This window comes from Saccostrea echinata, unplaced genomic scaffold (genome assembly GCF_033153115.1).
Source record: "Saccostrea echinata isolate AGI-Se365-2 ecotype Australia unplaced genomic scaffold, CSIRO_AGI_Sech_v1 ptg000016l, whole genome shotgun sequence".
Taxonomy (NCBI): domain Eukaryota; kingdom Metazoa; phylum Mollusca; class Bivalvia; order Ostreida; family Ostreidae; genus Saccostrea; species Saccostrea echinata.
The window spans coordinates 22,894,698-22,903,770 of record NW_026889765.1 but is presented as its reverse complement, the minus strand read 5'-3'; the positions used below and the strand labels follow the sequence as shown (position 1 = coordinate 22,903,770).

Here is a 9,073-nt window from a genome sequence, read left to right as displayed (position 1 = left end):
TATAGACTTATAACCTCTCACTGACAAAAAAAGCAACCTTACACTTTTGAATGAAAACTTTCATTCAAAATTGAGAACATTATTAAACTTATGATAATAAAAGTAAGGAAATCGAAACATTGTACACTAGGTGGTTTATATTTGATATTTATGTGTGTCTGACTGGAAATAATTCTCCAAAATAACATCCATTTATGTATAAAATAATCGAAAGTAATCGAAAAAGTAATTATAATTACATTGACAATTTTAGCTGTAATTGATTAAATTACGATTACAAGTAATCGAAAATCTATTCGATTACAGATTACTGTCGATTACTTGAAAAAAAGTAATCATTACAATCGATTACGATTACTCGATTACGATTACCCCATCCCTGTTCTAAGAGCAACTATGGTGACCTCCAAGACAGCTCAGCAGTATGTTACACTAAAACTAAATATTAGGCCTAATCGTTGGGAAAGATTAAGTTTTCGGAAAAATTACAAGCATTTTTCCGATTCGACAATTACGTTTCATTAGTTATTTCCGTCGTGTTTCGTGTTTGGGAAATCTTGAAAACTTCAAAACACAAAACATCTGTGAAAAGTTGAGCGGTTTAGCAGTGCCAAGATCTTGATGAACTGTTCTTCACCATTCTTTACATTAAACAGAGTTATCGTTCTTGACTGTGGTCCGCCGGTTACAATCGTCTTTTTATCACACCAAAGTACCTTTTATCAGATTTTTTTTGGATAGATGATCAAATAAATATCATATTCTTTCAAAGTAAACCTTTATTATATGTATTTATTAGCTCCTTTGCTGTGGGACTCATGTGGGACTTATTTTCTCCGTGGGACTTGTTTTAGTATCAGCGTCTTGAAAACACAAAACATCTGTGAGCATCAAAATGGCTGTAGACCAAGCGACGGTGTATTTAGTAATGATGGCGATCGTAGGCATAATTATTTTACTTGCCTCGATATTCTGCAACGATAACAAGAAAGGTACAATTTGATTAAACTTGTTTTAAAAAAAGTATCAGATTCAGCACAGCTATGTGATAAGGGTTGGGAAGCTTGTCGCAAAACCTTATGAGGAAGGGTGTGCGCGTAGTTGACATGATTGTTTACTATATGTATGTGTTTATGTGACAGTGTTTTATGAAATATGAAATTCTGATGGATAACTCCATAAAATTCACTCGGAAATAAGCTGATATATTTCAATCCTTTTGCTTTGATATAGTAATATAAAAAAATACTGAACACCCGGGGTTATTTTAAAGTTCAAATTACAACAGAATATATCTATATTATACTATTAGTATATTTTAAAGTTCAAATTACAAAAAAAATTATCTATATTATACTATTAGTAATATAGATAAATTTTGTTGTAATTTGAACTTTAAAATAACCCCGGGTGCTCAGTATTTTTTTTATATTTCTTATGCCTTCTTCTTCTGGTAATGTGCCTGGCTCCAATGTTGGGCATTTTTGCACCTGTATAAATGGTTAAAATCATGCTGAGGAAGGCCCTGTTAAAATATGGATAAAATCATCAATCTTTTCTAAAATGAATAGGAGATGATTTGGGCCTTGAAAGCCTTGAGTAAATCAGCTGTGACTATGGATGCTGGGAATGAATTCATTGAATTCCATATCACTACTCCAGCTGGGAAGAAGAATCTGCAAAGCATGTCCTCTGGTATAGTTGAGTGTGGTTGTAAATGACTAGATGTAATATCTATGAGGTCATTCACAACCCTGCACATCATGATGGCTTGTGCTGTTATCCACCTGGACTGCAGGGTATCAAGATAGAGATGTTGGAGCATAGATGTAACACTGCTCTCCCTGCTGTAAACGCCCATGATGTATCGTGCAGCCTTTCATTGTACCGTTCCTATCTTATTTATATAGGTCTTGTTGGTATGAACCCATACAGTGGAGGCGTATTCGACCTGGGGTTACACTAGGGTCTTATAACTGGTTGCCTTGATAGACCATGGGCAGCCAGAGAGGTTATGGATCAAGAAAGCAATGGTGTTGTTGGCTTTTCATGTGATGTTATTTATATTATGTGGACCCCAGTTGAGCTTGTTATCAATTGTGACACCCAGGTTCTTTGCTTTGGTGGTAATCTGCAAAGTTTGGCTGTGAATGGCATAGTTGGCCTCAGTATTATACGTTCCTTGTTGGTAATGCGTAAAACTTCACACTTTTCTGGGTTGAAGCTTATCATCCAGTCACTCTGAGACTCCCATGCTTATAGCTTGAATGTCCAGGTCTTGCTGAAGAGTTTCCTGTCCTCATTGGTTATCTTCTGGTACAACAGGCAAAATCTGCCCCAAGGGGTCAGAAGAAGAGGGAGAAGAAACAGAATGGCCAATCGAGGGGACGAATCTGGTAAATTCCTCTTTAGTTAAAAAAAGTGTCAACTCCTAATAATTGTCACGAAGATAGAATAAGAATTGAATGATTTTTCCCCACTATTGTGGAATATCTTCAGTAGTGTATGAATTGTGAAAAATAACACAAAGTTAGAAAAATATGGAATTTACCATTGTAGCATTAAACATGGTTAATAGTTGTTAATTGTGCGTAAGTGTACTGAGTGCACCTGCAAACCTGTCGGTGACAATTTATGTATATTTGTTTTAATTTTTAAATTTTAAAAGTATCTTATTACTTAATCATATCACTGTACCTGTTAATTGGCAATTGAATTTCAAATTTTCAGTCATTACTTTTATGGCACTGGGAAAATGGTACCCTTTCAGGCAACTCACTTGATGTTGATTGTAAAATACATTAGAGAGCCTTATGTGGACCTGAAATGATACTGAATGTCAAGATTCTTTTTCACAACTCAGTAATTACATGCAAAGAAGAGATATAATTTTTTACAACAAATAGGACAGAATACTTCACAGAATTGTTATTCTTCTAAAATGGTCAGAAGATGATTGAAACATTTTAGAGGATTTAAGAAATGATTGTTGTGTTCTTCAATATTCTTTTTATGCAGATGAGGATGCTTTACCAAATGCCCCATTTGAGGATTTCGAGGGAGAAGAGAAGAAGATTGGTAAGAAGAAGATGCTGAAGTTGCAGGCCAAGGAGGAAAGAAAGCAGCAACGTTTGGTAAATACTCTAAAAATAACTCAATCTGTGTTCGGTAATTACTAGTGTTGTCAAATTGGACGATTTTTAGTAACCGGTTACTCGCTTACTTTTCCGATCGAGTAACGGGTTACTCGAATGGTTTTTCTTGAGACATCAAAACATTCTTGTTCTCGAGTTGTTAAATTCAGTTTTAATGTATATTGTATGTAATGTTTTTACAATTTCTATATTCATCTTATCATTTGTATATCGGTATATGCAAAACACAAATGCACTGCATATGAACTTTATTTATAATTACAAACTCACAATATCTACTAAATATATTTGTTATCGAACATCCCGTAATCGTTGGCTGTTTTGCGCTTTATATATCGCTCGTTTCACAGTTAAACTTCAGTCTGAGGTGGTTTAGCATATTAGTTGTCCCACCCATGTATGTTAATTCCATTTCACATAATTAACACCTCACGGATTTAAATTCAACCATTATTTAAAAATATATCTCCATGCTTTCAATGCATGTGCCGGCACCTTCTTTAATCTTAAACTGCGGACTAGCACATGTTTATGTTAGGTAATTATAATTAAAAAAAAACTTAGAAACTTTTATACCCTTTGGCAATCAAAGCCATCAATTAGACAATCTGTGAAATACTAATCAAAACAAATCGATCGCATTTGTAAAACGCTAGATCTTACTAGACTAGACTAACGTTAAATAACGGTAAATAAAATGGGGACATTATAAACAAAAATACATTATTCCTACTGATTTACTTAATAAAATTCAATTTATCCGAGTAACCGAGTATCAGTTTTACTAACCGATACTCGCATCGTTCGACGATTAACTGGGTACTCGTTGACAACACTAGCAATTACCTTAAATTATACTCTGAACAACACTTGTTGAAAACAGCAAATAGTTTATGCTTTAAAAATGTTTGGTGATTTGCAGTGAAAATATCCACTGATTACTGATTAGGAAAATTGAGTTTTATTTTTATTTTAGTGTCAGTTTTATTTTATTACGGTGTAAAAATAAAGCACATTGCATTTTTTCCTAGATAAGATGGAGCAGTACAAAAAAAAATACTGTAAAAATATCTGACAGTTTGAAATTAATTTTCTTTTATATAGGCAGAGGAAGAGGAACGGAAAGAGAGAAAAGAGCTTGAAGCACTCCTGGAAAAACAACGTAAAAAAGAAGAGGAAATAGCAAAAGCCGAGGAGGCTGCCAGGGTAATTTCCTTTGTCCTTGAAAATCAGAAGCCACGAAACAATAAAGGAACAAATTACATTTTATTTTGCTAGAGAATTCATTGAAATTAAGAAACTAAATCAAAACTTGAATGTGTGGTTTGATTGAGTTGTACACATACATAAACATTTATATGTTCACAAGAAGTCTTCATGTTGCAGGTTAGATGTAATTTAGAATTCCAGTTTAGTACAATATTTTAACTTAAATTGACATGTAAAAATAAAATTTATTATATTTATTAAAAGTCTTTACCTCACCAAGTGTAATGTTTATTTTATCAAAGCTGATGCAAATATGTTTTGGTTTCAATTGTAATGTTATCCTCCTTGATTAAGACATAGTGCAATTTATTTTATGAGGATTTAATTTTTTTTTTAAATAAGTAGTAATAATTATCTCATAAAATAGCTTTTTAGTTTTGATAAATAATCCTTATAAATAGGGTCCATTTAATACCAGTAATGAATTGAAAATGGCAGTAAAGTTTTTCTCTTAGCAGATTGATATATGACATAGGTAGAACTGACCATGTGAAAAAAAAAATGAAATAATTATATGTTTGAAATATTGTTTGACTTCCTCAGGCTGAGGATGAGAGGATCCGTAAGGAGGAGGAGGAGAGACAGACGAGAACATGAGGAGTACCTGAAGATGAAGGAGGCATTCAGTGTGGAAGAGGAGGGGGAGGAGGATATAGGACCAGACCTCTCAGTGAGTTAGCTCCCTTTTACAAAGCATCACACATCTCTAGTGTAATTATAGAACAAGGAGTATCTGAGTTTTCTCCCTTTATATAGCATTACACAGAGGACTTGATTTCTCTAGTGTAATCATAGAACAAGGAGATACTGAGTTATTTCCTTTATATAGCATTACACAGAAGACTTTATTTCTCTAGTGTAATTATAGAACAAGGAGTAACTGAGTTATCTCCCTTTATGAACCATCACACATCTCTAGTGTAATTATAAAACGAGGAGAAACTGAGTTATCCCCCTTTACAAAGCATTACACAGAGAACTTGATTTCTTTAGTGAAATTATAGAAGAAGAAGTAACTGCGTTATCTCCCTTTATGATGCATTACACAAAGAACTTGATTTCTCTTGTGTAATTATAGAAGGAGTAACAGCACTAGATAAGTTATTTTTCCTGTTTTGAAGTAAGGTTTCAATGCTTTTATTCCTGTATATGTATGATGTCTCTGATTTCAGCAGCATTGTAAGTGTAACTTCAAACTTGGTCATTACATTTAACTGTAGAAGGATGATAAGGGAGAGGAAAAGGACTGGGATGTTGACTACTTCAGGTTTAATATTGTTTCACCAACACATCTGTTTTCTTTTTCAGTCACAGTCACTTCTTCAAGAATTTATTGACTACATTAAGGTAAGTGTCTATAAGAAGAAATATCTACAACATACTGAGGGGTTCCTTTTACATTATATTTTTTCCTATATTTATTTTTTTCTAGCAAGATGAAGTACATGTGGTTTGAGTAATAAAGGGAATTTACTAAAACCACCCAGCTGTTTGTCTTGACAGTTCATGTGTAGAATATTCCTGATTTTTGTAGAAGTCTTTGGTTTAGTATAGGCAGTTCCTCTTTGAAGACATTATAAATTCATGAAATAAAAAGATACAAGCTAAAATAAACAAAGAAAAATTGTTTATACCTGTAGCTATAAAAAGACACTCTGAAATCATAGTAGGTTATTAGCATCAATTGAGAATATTTGTTTTCATTTTATTTACATATGTATATCCATAAAATCATGGGGTAGACTATGACATTGCATAGCACATGTTTCATTGCATAGTTAATTTTAAGTGGTATATATAATTATATACATTTTGTTTTCAGGAACTGAAGGTTATCATGCTGGAAGACTTAGCTGCCCATTTTAAAATCAAGACCCAGGTAATGTAATGATTTCCAAAAAGTGTGAAAATGTGTTGAAGTATAAATAGTGGTGTTCTGTGGATTATGATTTTCATTTGTTTTAGATGGAGATTCATGATTTGCTTTTAAGTTCTTGGTAATTAAATTCACATTGTCTCTGTTTTTAGAATTAATGTGTTGATTACTTTTTGTAAAATTGAGCATTGTTGTGGTAAAGATGTTTGAAACATTTCTGCAAAATTTTGTTTTGCAAGAAATAACTTAGAGTAGAAATACAATTTTTACATGGGATTAATTTATTAACAATGCACAAAATCTGCATAATATTCTACCTGCGCATTGAACAGAAATTGTGATTATGTAGAATTTTGACCTCATATAAAAAAGTATGTTAACAGCATGGTAATTGTTTATCAAAAGTTCAACTTTTGCTGACAACAGAAGGTGAAATGCTGTAAAAAAAATATGAACTGTGCCATTTTTCTCTGTAGGATGCTGCTGATCGAGTTAAAGAAATACAGACGGAAGGTTGTTTGACGGGGGTAATGGATGACATGGGGAAATTTATATTTATTACAATGGAGGAACTCGAATCTGTGGCCAAATTCATTAAACAGCACGGCAGAGTGTCAATATCAGACTTAGCAGAGTCCAGTAATCACTTAATTAACTTAAATCTGGACAATGCAGAGGTTCAGAAAAGACTCCTGTCTGAAGTTAGTGCCTGAAGTCTGTGTACTGTCTATTTACCTGTGATAGAAGAATAATAAGGGGGCATGAAAGAGAAAAAGATCAACATGTTTATTTATTATCTCAGTGTGTACAATGACATCAGAGATTCATTGTTGGTGGTTGGAATTCCTGAAGGTGCCATACAGAATATTTAATTCGATGCTATCATTGCAGTGATCATATAACTAATTTAGTATCAAAAAAAAAAAAAAAAAAAAAAAAAAAAAAAAAAAAAGAAATCAGACATCAAGGTTCTGGGTATGGAACCATGTAATTTTAACCCACATATTTTTTTTATCAACAGTTAAATAGAATTTTCACAAGGTAATTGTTACTGTTTTTATATTTCTTGTATTTATGAAAGATGTTATGTAAAATGTCTGTAAAATTTGGAAACCAAATGTATATCAGTATCAGGGACGCTGTTTCCACCCGTATTACTACTATATATAATGTTCTGGGTTTTTTTTGTGCAATACATTTGAATTAAACACATAATCACATTAATGACTTCCTCGTTGTCCAAAGTTATATTTTCCAAAGTTTAACTAATCTTCCTTTTACTGCTTAAAAAAAAAACAATAATAAAAAAAACACCAAACCAAACCAAACAAAAAAAAAAAAAAAAAAAAAAAAAAAAAAAAAAAAAAAAACAGAAAAAAAAACAACATGCACACAAATTGTTTGAAATATTTTATTACTACAAAACCATGGCCATTAGGATGGTTAGGGGCAGTTACAGATGTGTAAAGATCTGCAGAAGAATATATGTACCTAGATAAAGGTATGAGTAAGCATGTGCACCCAGGACTGTGGTTCATTTGACTAAAATCATTTGAACAAATATAAAATAAATGATTGAATGCAGTTGTTATCTGATGTAAATCAAACTTGTTCAACACAGTGTGAGACTCTACAGGTTCTTAAGAGTAATTTTTGAAACATGGTCTAAAAATCAAGACAGCCATTTATCTAATTATTATGCAGTCATTCTTATGTGTATATTTTTTTTTATCGGTGATTTGAGGGGCACTAGAACTTAAAATTTTGTTCTCATGAACAGCAGGAATATGTCATAATAATATGTAGTGGGCTTTACTAACAGGATCACTCACTTCTTAGTTCAAAGTGACAGCACAAAAAGGCAAAAAGGAGCAATTAATTATGATACTCCCTTTGACATCCTTGCATTCTTGTTTTCATGCATTTTTGCATCCTTCCCTTAAATATATAATTGTCATAAAAAACGATCTTCAAAGGAGATGGATGAACAAGGTGTGCAGAATGCCTATAGCTCCAGATTTATAAAAATCATATTCAGTCTGTAAATTTAGTATTTTAGAGTAAAGTTCTCATTATCGAAATTTATGAAATTATGATAACACTTTTCTGAGGAAATTTTTATTGGCAATTTTTTTTCTGTTATTAAAAAACAAAGTGGTACTTGCGCGGTTCAAACCCTTGCAATAAAAATCTTGAGTATCATTTTCCTTTGAGACCAACACGCTAAACACTACGCTACACAACTCTTGATGAATAATGGCATTTAAATTATGTTTGTGATATGACCCTTGACTGAAAGGACTTCAAGTATTTCTAAGAAAGATGCGATTGTTGTGTCATAAAAGTATATTTTTTAGGTATATTGGGTTTTGTAAACCAAAAAATGAACATTTTACGCAAACTTTGAGGATAAACTTTCAACAACAAAAAATGGAGCGAAGACCCACTCATATCGAAAAATTGTGTTAAACTATGAGAAAATGATCCTTTTTGCCCTTTTTAGTGTTGATGCTATTTCATAGGCAAATAATTTTAATCTTTGTGAGATTTTTTGCAAATTATGGAGATTTTACATTAAGTACATGAGTACTTTAATGTTAGATGAAAAATCGAAGAAAGTTTTGTTATAATTGAGATTTAATTTTTCACCTTCATTTTTGTCACACTATAGGCACTTCGCTCGCCTTGTTTGCCCATATTTTTTTTACTCCAGTCTTCAATATAGTACATAAGTTTTCTATTACTTGATGTCCGTCGTCATGGAATTTGAAGG

At 32.3% G+C, this 9,073-nt stretch overlaps 1 pseudogene; it reads left to right on the top strand.

Moving 5' to 3' along the window:
* Nucleotides 1–895: 895 nt before the first annotated feature.
* Nucleotides 896–7,174, top strand: LOC133188228 (DDRGK domain-containing protein 1-like; annotated as a pseudogene).
* Nucleotides 7,175–9,073: the final 1,899 nt, after the last annotated feature.